Source organism: Phyllobates terribilis, unplaced genomic scaffold (assembly GCF_046119375.1).
Source record: "Phyllobates terribilis strain yellow unplaced genomic scaffold, ASM4611937v1 Scaffold_9__5_contigs__length_417890890, whole genome shotgun sequence".
NCBI lineage: Eukaryota > Metazoa > Chordata > Amphibia > Anura > Dendrobatidae > Phyllobates > Phyllobates terribilis.
Window position 1 is genome coordinate 283989157 of NW_027362769.1, and position 16796 is coordinate 284005952.

The 16796-nt window shown below is 49.3% G+C and overlaps 2 protein-coding genes across 6 annotated transcripts in view; one reads left to right on the forward strand and one right to left on the reverse strand.

Moving 5' to 3' along the window:
- ORMDL1 (ORMDL sphingolipid biosynthesis regulator 1) overlaps positions 1-812 on the reverse strand; it is an 83517-nt gene extending 82705 nt beyond the window's left edge. Inside the window, exon 1 of one of the 3 annotated variants that reach the window (XM_073647848.1) lies at positions 630-812. The gene's annotated coding sequence lies outside the window, so the exon portion shown is untranslated. Of the gene's footprint in view, positions 1-438; positions 548-629 lie in introns of those variants that run through there. The other 2 variants (XM_073647850.1, XM_073647849.1) reach the window with 2 other exon arrangements.
- Positions 792-16796, forward strand: part of PMS1 (PMS1 homolog 1, mismatch repair system component) — a 381942-nt gene continuing 365937 nt past the window's right edge. For 2 of the 3 annotated variants that reach the window (XM_073647847.1, XM_073647845.1), the window contains exon 1: positions 792-927. The gene's annotated coding sequence lies outside the window, so the exon portion shown is untranslated. Of the gene's footprint in view, positions 928-8239; positions 8425-16796 lie in introns of all 3 variants that reach the window. The other variant, XM_073647846.1, reaches the window with a different exon arrangement.

Below are 16796 nucleotides of genomic sequence, written 5' to 3' on the forward strand. Positions count from 1 at the left end.
CACAGCCGGGTCAGGGATACAGCAGCAGTGTCCATGGTGTGCAGGATCTCATCACCTCACAGCCGGGTCAGGGATACAGCAGCAGTGTCCATGGTGTGCAGGGTCCCATCACCTCACAGCCGGGTCAGGGATACAGCAGCAGTGTCCATGGTGTGCAGGGTCCCATCACCTCACAGCCGGGTCAGGGATACAGCAGCAGTGTCCATGGTGTGCAGGATCTCATCACCTCACAGCCGGGTCAGGGATACAGCAGCACTAGGGAGATGGCCGCTGTGTAGCCGGTGAGGGGACAACCTGTGGGGGATGAGCCGTGCCCTGGGAGCAGGAGGGGTCCCCGCACACACGGAGGACTGTCTTATGGTTCTCCACTCTGCAAAACAGAAACTTCCCTGGGACGTGACTGTGACCCGCAGGAATACACGGGGCCACGACACTCACGTCACTCACAGCACAGGACGTGCAGCCTCGGTAAACACCAGCTGTTTGCACCATCACGGACACCAGTTGATTACGCAGTGACTGCAATGCTCCTGTCCCCGCGGATTTTAACCCCTCCACTCCCACAGCAGTCAGCCATGGAGCTTTGGCCATTTTGTTATCTGGACTACGCAAGTTACCGATGTCCTTACCAACTGTGACTGAACCGTTCTGTCAGGCGCCGGTGGCTGGATAGTCTGGTGATCAACACCGGTTTCTGGTGAGGCTGGAATCGGACTATTCCCCACAGAGGTTCTAGAACATTGGCCACTATTCCTCTGGAACGCACAGAACGGAAGAATCGACGCGTCTGACTGACGCAAGGCTCATCCACTGAGGCTGCGGGGACGTCCTAGTGACGTCATTGGGGCGGGTCTTCCGCTCTCGTGTTACAGAACTCAGTGGATGGATGGGAAACTTGCCCTGTGTTTGGCGAGGACACTAAAACAGGTAGATGTGACTGTGAGCTGCTGCACACGGCTGTGTACTCTGAGCGTTATGTAAGAGGCAGGCGGAATGCCAGCTGCTTACTTATACACCAATGCTCTCAATGAGAGCTGCCCCCTGCTCTGCTGTACATGACGGTACCTGGGAGCTGCCCCCTGCTCTGCTGTACATGACGGTACCTGGGAGCTGCCCCCTGCTCTGCTGTACATGACGGTACCTGGCAGCTGCACCCTGCTGTGCTGCACATGATGGTACCTTGGAGCTGCCCCTTGCTGTGCTGCACATGAGGGTACCTGGGAGTCTGCCCCCTGCTCTGCTGTACATGAACATGATGGTATCTGGGAGCTGCTGTGCTGCACATGATGGTACCTTGGAGCTGCCCCCTGCTGTGCTGCACGAGGGTGCCTGGGAGGCTGCCCCCTGCTTTGCTGCACATGGGGGTGCCTGGGAGGCTGCCCCCTGCTGTGCCGCACATGAGGGTGCCTGTTAGCTGCCCCCTGCTGTGCCACACATGAGGGTACCTGTTAGCTGCCCCCTGCTGTGCCACACATGATGGTACCTGGGAGCTGCCCCCTGCTGTGCCGCACATGATGGTACCTGGGAGGCTGTCTCCTGCTGTGCTGCACATGATGGTACCTGGGAGGCTGCCCCCTGCTGTGCTGCACATGAGGGTGCCTGGGAGGCTGTCCCCTGCTGTGCTGCACATGAGGGTACCTGGGAGGCTTCCCCCTGCTTTGCAGCACATGAGAATACACAGGAGCTTCCCCCCTGCTGTGCTGACTATGACGGTACACAGGAGCTTCCCCCTGCTGTGCTGTACATGAGTGTACCTTGGCGCTGGCCCCTGCTGTGCTATACATGATTGTACCTGGGAGCTGGCCCCTGCTGTGCTATACATGATTGTACCCGGGAGCTGCCCCCTGCTGTGCTGTACGTGACGGTACCCGGGAGCTGCCCCCTGCTGTGCTGTATGTGACGGTACCCGAGTAGCTGCCCCCTGCTGTGCTGTACGTGACGGTACCCGAGTAGCTGCCCCCTGCTGTGCTGTACGTGACGGTACCCGAGTAGCTGCCCCCTGCTGTGCTGTACGTGACGGTACCCGAGTAGCTGCCCCCTGCTGTGCTGTACGTGACGGTACCCGAGTAGCTGCCCCCTGCTGTGCTGTACATGACGGTGCCTGGCAGCTTCTGTGCTGCACGTGACGGTACCCAAGATCTTCTCCCTGTTGTGCTGTACGTGACGGTACCCGGGAGCTGCCCCCTGCTGTGCTGTACGTGACGGTACCCGGGAGCTGCCCCCTTCTGTGCTGTACTTGACGCTACCCGGGAGCTGCCCCCTTCTGTGCTGTACGTGACGGTACCCGGGAGCTGCCCCCTTCTGTGCTGTACGTGACGGTACCCGGGAGCTGCCCCCTTCTGTGCTGTACGTGACAGTACCCGGGAGCTGCCCCCTGCTGTGCTGTACGTGACGGTACCCGGGAGCTGCCCCCTGCTGTGCTGTACGTGACGGTACCCGGGAGCTGCCCCCTGCTGTGCTGTACGTGACGGTACCCGAGTAGCTGCCCCCTGCTGTGCTGTACGTGACGGTACCCGAGTAGCTGCCCCCTGCTGTGCTGTACGTGACGGTACCCGAGTAGCTGCCCCCTGCTGTGCTGTACGTGACGGTACCCGAGTAGCTGCCCCCTGCTGTGCTGTACTTGACGATATCCGGGAGCTGCCCCTGCTGTGCTGTACGTGACGTTACATGCGCATGTGCTCAGTGCATGATGTAGCAAGTGTAGGGTTTGGTACTCATTCGGCTGCGGTTGAGGTAGGCACAGAAGCGTTTTCAGGGAAATCCAGGCTGGTTTATTAAATAGCATAAAATGCTCAGGAAGCAAAACCAAAACACAGCCTTTCCCGGCACAAAGTGTAAATACAAAGTAAAATGTTTATACAAGGTTGCGTGTTCCCCCGCTCAGGTTACAGTCCAGTCCTTAGGTCCTAACACAGACCAACACTCTGGAGATCCACACATCTCCAGACACAGCCACTGAATGAGACACACGGTCTTCATTTTATATACACACCCTGGGGTGGGGATATGTGAGCAGCCAATCCCACCCGTCTCTTATGACTGCTTGTCAAAACCGGCCCTGGTACGCCCTATTAGCCCTCTCAGCACTATGTGTGCTGGAGCATGCTTTCCTGGTTTTACATCACTGAAGCTACCAAGCTCAGCGATACATATCTCTTCTCAAGGACATGTCTGGCGGCCATGTTACATACCCCCTCTCTGCCAAAGCCGGGGGGCTTGGCACCTTCCGCGAACATACAGTGGACCCTTAACAATGCGTCAGCATTGCCATGCAGTTTCTCAGGCCTATGCTCTACCTGGAAGCTGAACTCCTGAAGAGCGCTGAACCACCTGGTCACTCGAGCATTGTTCCACTTCTTCTCGCTCATCCACCTTAGTGGGGCATGGTCTGACACCAGCCTGAACTTCCTGCCTAAGAGGTAGTATCTTAGGGTGTCAAGCGCCCACTTGATGACCAAACATTCCTTTTCCACTATGGAGTAATTTCTCTCACAAGACTTCAGCTTCTGGCTTCAATACATTATGAAGTGCTGTTTGCCGTTCATCTCTTGTGAAAGGACAGCATCCAGCCCGACATCTGATGTGTCCGTCTGGACCACAAACTCCTTTGAGAAATCCGGTGCCACCAACACCGGCTGTTTACACAGAGCTTGCTTGAGTTCTTGGAAGGCCGTCTTGGTTTCTGGAGACCACTTAACCATATCCTATTTTGTCCCTTTAAGGAGGTCTGTCATAGGGACGGCTGTCATGGCGAAGTTGGGGATGAACCGGCAGTAGTAGCCCATGATGCCCAGGAATGCTCTTATCTGCTTTTTCTTGAGAGGTTGTGGCCAACCCCAGATCGCATCAATTTTATTTGCTTGGTGCTTTATCACGCCTCTACCTACGACATACCCCAAATATCTGGCCTCCTCCATGCCCATGGCACATTTCTTCGGGTTGATGGAAAACCTCACCTTCCGTAGAGCATCGAATATCGCCTGAACTTTGCTCAGATGGCTACCCCAATCCTGGCTGTAGATTATTATTATTAATTATTATAGCGTCATTTATTCCATGGCGCTTTACATGTGAAAAAAAGGGGTATACATATCAAAAACAATTACAAGAATCTTGAACAAAAATGCAACTGCAAGCTGGTACAGGAGGAGAGAGGACCCTGCCCGTGAGGGCTCACAGTCTGTAAGGGATGGGTGAGGATACAGTAGGTGAGGTTAGAGCTGATCGTGCAGCGGTGTGGTGGAGCGATGGTTACTGCAGGTTGTAGGCTTGTCGGAAGAGGTGGGTCTTTAGGTTCCTTTTGAAGGTTTCAACGGTAGGCAAGAGTCTGATGCTTTGGGGTAGAGAGTTCCAGAGTAGGGGGGATGCACGGGAGAAATCTTGTATGCGATCTTGGGAAGATGAGATAAGAAGGGAGTAGAGAAGGAGATCTTGTGAGGATCGTAGGCTGTGTGTAGGTGTGTACTGGGAGACTATGTCACAGATGTATGGAGGAGACAGGTTGTGGATGGCTTTATATGCCATGGTTAGGGTTTTGAACTGGAGTCTCTGGGCAATGGGGAACCAGTGAAGCGTTTGACAGATAGGAGAAGCCAGGGAATAGCCGGGGGACAGATGGATTAGTCGGGCAGCAGAGTTTAGGATAGATTGGAGGGGTGCAAGAGTTTTTAGAGGGAAGGCCACAGAGCAGGTGGTTGCAGTAGTTGAGGTGGGAGATGATGAGGGCGTGCACTAGTGTTTTTGCAGATTCGTTGTTGAGGAATGTGCGGATCCGGGAGATGTTTTTGAGTTGGAGTCGGCAGGAAGTGGAAAGGGCTTGAATATGTGGTTTGATGGAGAGGTTAGAGTCCAGGGTTACCCCGAGGCAGTGCGCTTGTGGGACTGGGGAAAGTGGACAGCCATTGATTTTGATGGATAGGTCAGATGGGGGTGCTGAGTGAGATGGGTGAAAGATGATGAATTCTGTTTTATCCATGTTAAGTTTTACAAATCTAGCAGAGAAGAAGGATGAGATACCTGACATACATTGCGGGATTCTAGTTAGTAAGGAGGTGATATCAGGTCCAGAGAGGTAAATCTGTGTGTCGTCAGCATAGAGATTTTACTGAAAGCCGTGGGACTCTGAGCTGTCCCAGGCCGAAGGTGCAGATGGAGAAGAGCAGGGGTCCTTGGGGGACACTGACAGATAGTGGCCGAGATGAAGAGGTGGTGTGTGAGTGACAAACACCGAAGGTCCTGTCGGTTAAGTATGAGGAGATCCAAGAGAGGGACAAATCTTTGATACCAAGAGATGAGAGTCTGTTGTAAGAGGAAATGGTCCACTGTGTCAAAGGCAGATGACAGATCCAGGAGGAGAAGGACAGAATAGTGTATGTGATGAGGTTTCTTCAGGAGTGACCTGGTTGTTGTCCGGACAACCTGGTTTCCTCCCTTTCTCCCACAAGTCCCAAAACAAGGCAAAGTCCCGCCCTATTATAACAGGATGCAATAGGTCCTTGACTATGCCCACCTCATGGGACTCGGCGCCACAGTTTGTGTTTATGACCATTTGGGCCACCGGGTAGTCCTTAGCGTCCCCATGGATACAACGGACGCCCATCTTTTTCCCCGGAACTAGCCGATGAGGAACTGTGGCCCTTACTAGGGTTACAAAACTCCCTGAGTCTAACCGAGCAGTCACTTGCACTCCATTCACTGATACAAGGCATGTCTGCGGTTCCTCACCTGTTTGAGTAACAGCACTGCAGGCTGGATAGGCAAAGTATGAACAGCGCTGTCCTGCGCAACAGTCCATTGGCTCGTTGGTCATGGGGCAACAGGCGGCTATGTGACCTGGGGTATGACATCTCCAACATACTACGTTATGGAGGTGGGACCTTGGGCAGCAACTCAGATCCCTCCTGGGTTCTAGTACACTCCCCAGATGTGGCTCTACCACTTGAGCTAATCCCCCTCTTTTGGTTGTCCGCCCCCTATTGGGAACCCCAGTATGGACACGCTACAACCTCTGGTTTCCCCAATGAACTCTCTACCGCCTGGTACCTTTCCACCAACCCCACCAGGTTATTGGCAATGCGGGGATCCCCCTAGGCAACCCAGGATTGCACCAACCTCGGAAGGATTGTATGAAACTGTCCATGACGCCCCTCTCCATCATCTGTGCTGGGGAGGACGATTCAGGTTGTAACCACTTTTGGACCAGATGTAAGAAGTAGAACATTTGGGACCAGGGAGGTTTGTCACTTCAATAGGCCCAGTGGTGCACCCGTTGTGCCCTGACAGTCAATCACTCCCAAGCGCGCCAAGATCTCCATTTTTAATTTGGGATACTCTTTTGCGTCCTGCAAGGCCAAGTCATAATAAGCTTTCTGCTGCTCACCCGCTAAATATGGCGCCAAAACCTTCGCCCAATGCTCCGGAGGCAACTTCTCGCGCTCTGCCACCCTCTCAAAGACTGTCAGGAACGCCTCGATGTCATCACCTGGGGTCATCTTTTGCAATGCTCTCTTTACCGTCTTCCTCACATGAGAGTCATCACCTGGAGTAGGGGGTGGGGCGCTTGCTCTGCTACGGGTCACCTCGGCCAGGAGCTCCATCTGCTGCTTGTGCTGTAGTTGCTGCATCTGCTGTTGCCTCTGCTGCTGTTGATGCTGTTGTTGCCACTGCTGCTGTTGATGCTGCTGGAGGTTAGCTTGTACCAGTTGCTTAATCAGCTCCTCCATGCTGCCGGACGTCCCTTGCTGGCTGGCGGCCTTCACGCAGGACATAAACAGTTTTCTGTAGTAGTCACACTGCCCCATTGGATTCGTGCCTGTGCCTCTAGCACCAATTGTAGGGTTTGGTACTCACTCTGCTGCGGTTGAGGTAGGCACAGAAGTGTTTTTAGGGAAATCCAGGCTGGTTTATTAAATAGCATAAACCGCTCAGGAAGCAAAACAAAAAACACAGCCTTTCCTGGCACAAAGTGTAAACACAAAGTAAAATGTCCATACAAGGTTGCGGGTTCGTCCGCTCCAGTCCAGTCCTTAGGTCCTAACACAGACCACATGTCTCCAGACACAGCCACTGAATGAGACATTCGGTCTCCATTTTATACACACACCCTGGGGTGGGGATATGAGAGCATCCAATCCCACCCGTCTCTTATGACTGCTCTTAAAAACCGGCCCTGATACGCCCTATTAACCCTCTCAGCACTATGTGTTCTGAAGCATGCTTTCCCGGTTTTACATCACTGAAGCTACCAACATTAGCGATGCATATCTCCCCTCAAGGACATGTCATGCGTCCATGTTACACAAGCTTTTCTGTCAGTGCAGCGCTGACAGTTTGTAAAGCATAGGAATACTCCTGCTATACAAGCGATCAATTTGCAAAAAGTTAAAGTCCCGTAGTGGGACACAGTGAAAAGGTAAAAAAATAATTAAACGGTAATAAATAATAAAGATGTATTGTACCCATAAATAAACATTTTTATGAAAATAAAAATAAACAGAAAAAGTACATATATTTTGGTAATGCCGCATCCGGAACGACCCAACCTATAAAACTGTCCCATTAGATAACCCCTTCAGTGAACATCGTAAAAAAAAAAGAAAGCGAGGCAAAAAACGCCGAACAAAAAGTGGAATAAAACGCAATCAAAAAGATAAAAACGGTACCACTGAAAAGTCATCTTGTCCCGCAAAAAACAAACCGCCATACAGCTCCATCAATGGAAAAGTAAAAAAATTACAGCTCTCAGAATAAAGAAATCAAAAATATTTTTTCTATAAAATAGTTCTTATTGTGTAAAAGCGCCAAAACATTAAAAAAAACTATATAAATATGGTATCTCTGTAATCATACTGACCCGAAGAATAAAGCTGCCTTATCAATTTTACTACGCGAAACGACATACCACCCCCTCCCCCCAAAAAAAGCAAATTCCTGAATTTCTGTTTTATGTTAATTTTGCCTTTACGTCAACTTGTTCGCAAAAAAACAAGCTTTCGCATGACTTTGTCCACCGAAATATGGAAAAATTATAGCTTTCAAAATTTGGAGATGCACAAGAAGAAGCGTCTTTTAGTGTGTGACAGCAGCCAAACATAACAGCGATACCAGATTTATATTGTTTTTTTATCGCACGGACCCAAAGAATAAAGTCGTCTAATCACTTATACTGCACGAGGAACAACGTAAAAAATAAATGGAATCAATTCTTCATGTGCTGCTGATTTTTTTCTGTCTCCCAAAGATCGCAGTCAGGCTCAGCTCATATTTATCCTGCACTCTACGCTGATCGCTTACATCGGGATTTCCATGTAAATCTCTGAAATACGTGATTCAGACCGAACCCCCGGCAGAAGATTCCCTATAATGAGGCACCGTGGATGCTATCTGGTCTTTGATCTGGCGATGTCCATCTGTTTAGGCATTATGGTAAGACGACTCACTCGGCCACTTCCAGAAGTAGACTCAGGAACCCGGGTTTCTTTGCAGGCTAAATTAACAGCATAAAGCTCTGCACTCCAGCAAAATAAACACAGCCTTACTTGGCAAAACAAAAGATAAACTGTAGCAGAGTCCATAACCTATGTGGGCGAACTGCACACACATATATGTCCAGCCTTCAGCTCCCTCAACTTCCTTCCTTCAGCTCCCTCCTGAGCTATAGCTGTCCAGTCTGGAGACCTTGCCTCTCCAAACACAACACACAGAAAAAAAAACAGGACTGAAAATTTAAACCTTGCTCAGCCACACCCAGAGTTGGAGGTATGAGGAATGACGTCCCTCCTATCTCTATGTCATTCCCCTAAAACCACGCCCTTTAAGTGAGTTAACCCACCAGCATATAACATGCTGGCAGAAAAGTCCATTGGTCTCAGTTCACGCAGGCTATCAACCTGTGCGACACATACCCCCCCTCATAAGTCACACCAGTGACTCTGTCACATATTCCCCCCTTCTGCCCAAAGCCAGGGGTTTGGGCACCTTCCGATACCAGACAGGGAATTCTAGAAAGGGCATCAGCGTTCCCGTATAACCTCCCGGGCCTATGCTCTACGTGAAAATTGAAGTCCTGAAGAGCTAGGAACCATCTAGTTAACCTGGCATTTTTACCCCTCTTTTCCCTCAACCATCTCAACGGGGCATGGTCTGACACCAACTTAAACTTCCGGCCTAGCAGGTAGTATCTTAGTGTATCTACGGCCCACTTTATGGCTAAACACTCTTCTTCTAACTATTGCGTAGTTTTTCTCACAGGACGAAAGCTTCCGACTCAGATAGAGAATGGGATGCTCTCCCCCATTTATCGCTTGAGAGAGTATGGCTCCTAGACCAACCTCTGAAGCGTCTGTCTGGACCACAAACTCTTTCTTGAAGTCTGATGCGACCAGGACCGGCTGTTTACACAGTGCTGACTTCAACAGTTGAAATGCGGTCTCTGTTTCCTCAGTTCACTTCACCATGGTTGATCTTGTGCCTTTTAGGAGATCCATCAGTGGCGCGGCCATCATGGCAAAATTTGGGATACACCACCGGTAATATCCCATCATTCCCAGGAATGCGCTCACTTGCCACTTGCTTCTTGGAGAACGGTTTCGGCCAGGTCTGGATTGCCTCCACTTTATTAACTTGCGGCTTTATTTCGCCTCTCCCGACGACATAGCCCAAGTACTTGGCCTCCTCTTTTCCGACGGCACATGTTTTCGGATTTATAGTAAATTCCGCCTTCCTTAGAGCATCCAGAACAGCCTGTAGCTTAGGTAGATGACTAGCCCAGTGTGGGCTAAAGACAACAATGTCGTCAAGATAGGCTGCGGCATACTTCTTATGTGGGGTTAGGATCCAATCCAAAGCCCCCTGGAAGGTGGCTGGAACCCCCTGTAGTCCGAATGGTATCCGAGTATATTGAAAGCACCCATCAGGTGTCGAGAAAGCCGTCTTCTCCTTGGCTGTCTGGGACATGGGGATCTGACAGTAGCCCTTCGTCAGGTCAAGAGTGGTGATGTACCTCGCCGGTCCAAGCCTCTCGATGAGTTGGTCGACGCTGGGCATCGGGTATGCGTCACACTCTTTGACTCCTCTATTACCCCGAGGTCTAACATCCTCTTTACCTCTTCAGAGATCACCTTCCGGCGTGCTTCCGGTACGGCTTCAGATTCACTCTTACATGTGGCTCTGTAAATACGTCATGCTCTACCACCTGAGTATGCCCTGGTGAGAACAACTCCCGATTTCGCTGTAGTAGTTCTCGTTATTGTTGCTTCTGGGTCGGCGATAGAGTCTCTGCTGTAGTGACTCCTTTCACTTTGCCTTCAGGAGCGGCTCCCAGGCAAGGAGTTACCACCGGTTCCCGGTCCCGCCACGGCTTCAGCAAGTTCACATGGTATACTTGGTGTGGCTTTCTTCAGCCAGGCTGGTGGACTCTGTAGTTTACTTAACTGAGTTTCTCCACCACCTCATACGGGCCTTGCCACATGGCCAGGAATTTACTTTCGACAGTGGGAATGAGAACCAGTCTGCGATCCCCATGCTGGAACTGTCTCAGTCTTGCCGACCGGTTATACACCTTCGTCTGGGCTTCCTGCACCCCGAGGAAATGTTCCTTCACGATGGGCATCACTTTCGCCATTCTCTCCTGTAACTGGGCGACATGTACGATGATGCTCCTATGGAGGGTGACCTCGGCCTCCCAGGTTTCCTTGCCGATATCTAGGAGACTCCTTGGATGCCGGCCATACAGAAGCTCAAATGCAGAGAAGCCAGTGGAGGCTTGGGGAACTTCCCTGAGGGATAAAAGTAGAAACAGAAGCAGGTAGTTCCAATATTGACCATCCTTCTCAACGACCTTTTTTGAGCATTGCTTTCAGAGTCTTATTAAAGCGCTCCACCAGGCCTTTGGTCTGCGGATAATAAACGGAGGTTCGCAGCTGGGTAATTCGCTGCACTTTACACAGCTCCTTCATTACCTTGCTCATGAATGGGGTTCCTTGGTCCGTCAGGATTTCCTTTGACAGGTCGGTCCTGGCAAAGATGTGGACAAGTTCCCGAGCTATGCTCCTACTGTATGAGTTCCCTAAGGGTACCGCTTCAGGGTACCGGGTCACATAGTCCATGATGACCAAGATATTGGTGGCCCCGGGCCGATTTAACTATGGGGCCCACGAGGTCCATGGCAATTCTCTCAAGGGAACTTCTATCACAGGTAGGGGAACTAAGGGGCTACGGAAGTGGGAGGTGGGCGCGGTTATCTGGCAGGTGGGGCAGGACCTACAATAGTTTAAGATCTCCCGGTAACATCCTGACCAATAAAACCTCCCCCCTATTCTCTCCTGAATTTTTTCCACCCCTAGGTGTCCCCCCAGAATATGTGAGTGTGCCATATCCAGTACCTTCCGTCGGTATGGTCTCGGCAGTAACAGCTGTTCCACTGTCTCACCGCCCCTTAGTTTAGCCACCCGATATAGCAACTCCCCCTGAACTGCAAAGTGGGGGAACCTGGTATCGGCCCCCGGCTCTTGGGCAACCCCATTACATACAGTAACCTGGTCAAATGCCCCCTTTAAGGTCAGGTCCCGAACTTGCGCAGTCCCAACGTTTTCTCCAGACACATCTAACTCTGGGAGGTCGGCCTCCTCGGTCACCGTCTCTCCCTGATCGCCGGCAAGGACTCACAGTGGGAACTCATCCACTTGAGACTTCGTCAGGGGTTCTTCTCCAGGGACCTGGCTTTTCCCCATGCTACTTAGTCCGGTTCCCTTCCCCCACAAGTACCAAAATAAAGAAAAATCACGGCCCTGTATGACGGGATGTATCAGGTCCTTAACCAACCCAACCTTGTGGGAGTGGGCACCACAGTCTGTTCCCACTGTCACTGCGACCACGGGATAGTCCTTGGCATCGCCATGGATGCACCGAACTCCCACAGTTTTGGAAGGGATCAACTGGTAGGGAAGGGTAGCTCTGATTAAGGTCACCAGAGTCCAACAGTCCAAGCGCCTTTACTCCATTAATGGATACGGCACATGCCGCTCGCCGGGTCGACAGTCCGCACTGCAGGTGGATAAACATAATAGGAACCCCGTCTTCCTAGTCTGCAGTCCATGGGCTCAGGGGACATATGACACCAGGCTGACATACGGCCAGTGGTTTACTCGTTGGGCTCTCACCGCCATATTCACTCCCGGGCGTGCTAAGATCTCTGTCTTTAGCTTCGCGTATTCCTTGGCATCCTGCTGTGCCAAGTCGTAATATGCCTTTTGGGGTTCACCCGACAAATATGGCGCCAGAACCTCTGCCCACTGTTCTGGTGGAAGTCTCTCCTGATCAGCCACCCTCTCAAAGACAGACTGAAATGCTTCTACATCATCCCCGGGGGTCATTTTCTGCATGGCCCGTCTTACCGCCTTCCTGACGTGGGAGTCATCAATCGGCCCTGGGGGTGGGGCGGTTGCTTTGCCCTGGATGGCATCCACCAGAAGCTGTATCTGCTGTTGCTGCTCCTGCTGGTGCTGCTGCTGTGACTTTTGCTGCAACTGGATCTGTTGCAGCAACATTTGGTTGTCTCCTGATGCTGCTGCTGGTTCTGCAAGAGCTGCTGGTGCATCTGTTGTTGGCTCTGAACCAGGTGCTTAATGAGCTTCTCCATGTTGCTGGATTTCTCTGGTTTGCTGGCGGCCTGCACCCAGGTCATCCACCGGTCTCTGTGGCAGGTACACGTGTTCCTGGAACCTTGCCAGCACACTCACACCAACTGTGGCAAGACGACTCACTCGGCCACTTCCAGAAGTAGACTCAGGAACCCGGGTTTCTTTGCAGGCTTTATTAACAGAAAAAGCTCTGCACTCCAGCAAAATAAACAAAGCCTTACTTGGCAAAACAACAAAACAAAAGATAAACTGTAGCAGAGTCCATATATGTGTGTGCGGTTCACTCAAACAGGTTATGTCCAGCCTTCAGCTTCCTTCCTTCAGCTCCCTCCTGAGCTATGGCTGTCCAATCTAGAGACCTTGCCTCTCCAAACACAACACACAGAAAAAAAAAACAGGACTGAACATTTAAACGTTGCTCAGCCACACCCGGAGGTGGAGGTATGGGGAATGACGTCCCTCACATCACTATGTCATTCCCATAAAACCACGCCCTTTAAGTGAGTTAACCCACCAGCAAATAAATGCTGGCAGAAAAGTCCATTGGCTTCAGTTCACACAGGCTAGCAACTTGTGCGACACATACCTCCCCTCATAAATCATACCAGTGACTCTGTCACAGCGTGCATAAAAGCGTTGTTGGCCACAGTTTTGTGCACCACTGGAAAAAAGGACAACGCAAAACAGAGGCCAGACGGAGTCCAGAGTAACTTTGCTGCACATTATAGTGAATGAATCCCTCGGGGGTTTCATCTGAATCACGTCACTCAGAGACTTAGATGGAAACCCCGATATAAGTGCTCAGTGTAGAGCGCGGGATAAATGTGATGCAAAATGTTCCTAATAAAAGCTTCATCTCAATCCACATAAAAAGCCCCCACTCAGGTCCATCATCTGTTATCGGAAATTTAGGGGCTTTCACATTACTGGTAGCACAAAGGCTCTGGAAAAGCAAAATGGCTCCTCGCCAAGCAAAAGAAATTCAGCAAATTCTGCACTCTCAAATCCAAATGTCCCCTCTCTTCTGAGCCCTAGTGTGCCTGAACCACATTTAGGATGCATGCCCACTATGCGTTTTTCAAGCGTTTTTGCCTTGAAATTTCCACAGCGAAAACGCTTGGTAATATGTGCCCCATGGTCCCCAATGACAATCCGCACATGCTACGGAAATTTCCGCTAAGGATTATCATTGCGGAAAAATACGCAGCATGTCCATTAATTTTGCGGACACGCAGTGTAATTGCCGCCATTGACTTGCATTGAATCGCTTATTATCCGCATGACTACATGTGCACATGCGGATATTAAGCTATTCAATGTGCGGATGGTACCCGGGTCTAGAGAAGAGGAGACTCTCCTCCAGACCCGGGTACCATAGTACCTGTTAAAAAAAAGAATTTAAAATAAAAAATAAACATTATACTTACCTTCCGATGGCCCCCGGTCTCCTGTACGATGCGTCCGGTCTCTTGTACGGCTCGCGATGGTCTAAAAGGACCTTCCATGACGTCATTTAGTCATGTGACAGGTCATACGACCGCTGACGTTGCATGGATTTATATAGTGTGACCAAGTTGTCAAGCACTTTTCCAAGTGATTCTAAAATCGCTTGGAAAAGCGCTTGATAACCCGCATGCAGAAATGCATGCAAAAACGCTTGACAAACGCTTCTACCTGGCAGGTAAAACGCATCTTAAATCCGCATGCATTTTTCCTGCCAGGGAGATGCGGAAAAAATCTGCAGCATTTCTGCATTGTGAGCACTTAGCCTTAGCGTCTACATGTTTGGCAATTCTGTAGCCATGAGAGCCCGCCTAATTTACGGGTGCATGTTTCCAGAAGCATGAGCTGGTCATAACAACTTACTGGTCACTAAAACGTACTGGTCACTACAACTGCAGTTTGCAATTTTAACTCGGCAACATTCGGTGCTGCTTGTTTCTGGAAAACACCGATGGAGCCAAAACAGTTGCTACACCTGTAGATAAATTCCCAAAGGGGTATAATTTCCAAAATTCGGTCACTTGAGGGGGAGGATTCTGCTCTTCTAGCACTTATGGAGTCTGCAAACTATTCTAGAAAAATCTGCTCTCCAGGAGGCAAATAGCTGTTACGGGTGTGTCAGGTATGACAGACAGTCGAGTATTGCATTCTGGGGCCCCCGCTCCTTGTTGTCTTTCCCTCCCTGGCCCTATTATGCCCTAAATATATACAACATAAAGTGCTTGAAATGAAGTGACAGGACAATAATAATGCAGACAATACAAATATAAAATCACGTCTCAAAAAAGATGAAGACCACCCAAAGGATGATTTTCAGCATCAGCCAGAAATATCCGTTTGTTTGGTCACTCTTAAAAATGATTGGTCCACTTTCAGAACATCTATTCATTTGGTGTTTTGTAATATCCAATCTCTAGTTGGTGGATTATGAATTAATTATCTTATATAATATAATATTATCAATATGATCACTGCACCCCTAAATGAATAAATTAAGAGGTGTAGTTTGTAAAATGGGGTCTCTTATGGGGGTTCTGCTGTTCTGGCTCCTCATGGGTTTTGCCAATGTGACTTGGCAGCCTCAAACCAGTCCAGCTAAATCTGAACTCCAATATAGAGCTTCTTACCCTTCTGAGCTTTGTACTGTGGTTCAAAAGTTGTTTGTGACCACATATGGGGTATCGGTGTACTCAGAAGAAATTGCACAACACATTTTGGGGTACGTTTTCTACTGCTATCTTCGTGAAAATTAAAAAAAATTGGGGCAAAAACAATATTTTAGTGGGGAAAGTACATATTTTTTTCATTTTCACAGATCAATGTAAAATTCTGTGAAGCACCTGTGGATTCAAGGTGCGCTGCTCACCACGACACATCTAGATAAATTCCATGAGGGGTCTAGTTTCCAAAATGGAGTCACTTGTTGGAGGTTTCTACTGTTTAGGCACATTAGGGGCTTTGCAGATGCAAAATGACGCCACCAGACAATTCCATCAAAGTCTGCGTTCCAAAACGTCACTCCTTCCTTTCTGAGCCCTGCCATGAGCCCAAACAGTATTTTTCCCCTACTTATGGGGTATCTGTGTACTCAAGAGAAATTGCACAACAAAATTTGGTGTCTTTTTTCTCCGGTTATCCCTGTGAAAATAAAAAATTTGGGACTAAATGAATATTTTTGTGGGAAAAATATGATTTTTTTTTTTTTTTATTCTCACAGCTCTACCTTATAAACTTCTGGGAAACACCTAGGGGTTCAAGGTGCTCACTACACATCTAGATAAGTTCCCCCAGGGGTTTAATTTCTAAAATTGTGAGACTTGTTGGTAGATTCCACTGTTTAGGCCCAGCAGTAGCTCTGAAAATGTGACATGATGTCCGCTAATTATTCCAGCAAATTTTGCGTTCAAAAAGTCAAATGGCGCTCCTTCCCTTCCAAACCCTGCTGTGCGCCCAAACAGTAGTTTTCCTCCACATATTGGTTATTGGCATACTCAGGAGAATTTACACAACAAATTAGTCAGTGCAATTTTTACTTTTACCCTTATGAAAATGCAAAGTTTGGGGTAAAAGTCATTTTTGTGGGAAAAAGGTGATTTTTTTTTTTTCTTTTCATTTTCACAGCTCAACGTTATAAACTTCTGTGAAGCACCTCGGGGTTCAAGGTGCTCCCCACACATCTGGATAAGTCTAGTTTCCAGAATAGTGTCACTTGTGTGGGGTTTCCACTGTTTACTCACATCAGGGGTTCTTCAAAAGCGACATTGCATCCGCTAATTATTTCAGCACATTTTACATTTAAAAAGTCAAATGGCGCTCCTTCCCTTCTGAGCCCTGCCGTGCGCCTAAACGCCACATATGGAGTATTGGCGTGCTCAGAAGGAATTGCACAAGAAATTTTGGGGGCCATTTTTTCCTGTTACCCTTGTGAAAGTAAAAAACTTGTGTGTAAAATAAGATTTTGTGAAAAAAAGTTAAATGTTTATTTTTTCCTTCCAAATTCCATTAATTCCTGTGAACTACTTGAAGGGTTAACAAACTTCTTGAATGTGGTTTTGAGCAGCTTAAGGGCATAAAAATTAAAATGTTAAGAATTTCAAAATTTAGGCTGTGTGCCCACGATGCGTTTTTTAAGCGTTTCCACAGCGGCAAAAACGC